Genomic DNA, 1,292 nt, shown 5'->3' with positions numbered 1-1,292 from the left:
CACAGGCGCCCGCCACAACGCCCGGCCATTTTTTAGTTGCAGCCATCATTGTTGTTTGGCGGGCCCGGGCTGGGGATTCAAACCCGCCACCTTAAGTGTATGTGGCTGGCGCCTTAGCCACTTGAGCCACAGGCGCCAAGCCTCTGCAGCCTTTGTAAACTGGTTAATACTAGTCCATGGTCAGTGGCTTCTTATTATAAAGGGATGCTTGGCTGGGCAAGATTGCTCATGCCTGTAATCCCAGCAGTTGGGAGATTAAGGCTAGTGGATTGCTTGAGCTCATGAGTTCAAGACCAGCCTGAGCAAGAAGGAGACCCCGTCTCTAAAAAATAGCTAGGCATTGTGGGGGGTGCCTGTAGTCCCAGCTACTTGGGAGGCTGAGGCAAGAGAATTGCTTGAACCCAAGAGTTTGAGGTTGCTGTGAGCTGTGATGCCAGGGCACTCTATCAGGGGTGACAAAGTGAAACTTTGTCTTAAAAAAAAAGATCTGGCACATCAGAAATGCTTGGCTCAGCGCCTGTAGCTCAACGGGCTAAGGCACTCTACCCAGGGGGACAGCTTGAGGCTCTGTCTCAAAAAAAAATGCTTAACTGCTGCTGGCTACTAATGACTATTAAGTTTCACTTTAGCCTGTCCTTAATGATCTATCTACTCTGCTTATAAGTACTTGGTGGACAGAGTCATCCATAATTTAAAGGCAGTTGTTGCTTATGTGATTTCCAGTATTTGGGTGGAGAAATATTTATCAAACCCAAGTACTGTGTGTTCTGTTTCTATGTCATGTTTATTCAATCACTAAATAACCACAGTGTCTGTCTTTGACCTTATATTACTCAGTAGTTCTATGATTTAATCATTGAAAATGGTATCTGGTCTTAAATTATATTTCTAAGTAGAGTGCTTTCCAGTAGGAAAAGAGAACTCCACCCATATAGATCATTCCATTCAGAAACAATTGTCCCAGACTTTCTTCCCAGTTCAAATATAAATACCTAATTTTTCTTTTTTTGTTTTTGAGACAAAGTCCCACACTATGTTGCCCTCGGTAGAGTTCCATAGAGTCATAGCTCACAGCAACCTTAAACTCCCAAGCTTAAGCGATTCTCTTGCCTCAGCTTGCAAGTAGCTGGAACTACAGGCACCCACCAAAAGACTCGGCTATTTTTTTGGTTGTAGTTGTCATTGTTGTTTACCAGGCCCAGGCTGGTTCAAACCCACCAGCCTCAGTGTATGTGGCTGATGCCCTACCACTGAGCTACAGGTGCCAAGCCTAAATATCTTCTTTTTTTTTT

This window comes from Otolemur garnettii, unplaced genomic scaffold (assembly GCF_000181295.1).
Source record: "Otolemur garnettii isolate 467f Iridium unplaced genomic scaffold, OtoGar3 scaffold00181, whole genome shotgun sequence".
Lineage (NCBI taxonomy): Eukaryota > Metazoa > Chordata > Mammalia > Primates > Galagidae > Otolemur > Otolemur garnettii.
The sequence above is the reverse complement of the archived record's forward strand: the minus strand, read 5'-3'. Positions refer to the sequence as shown.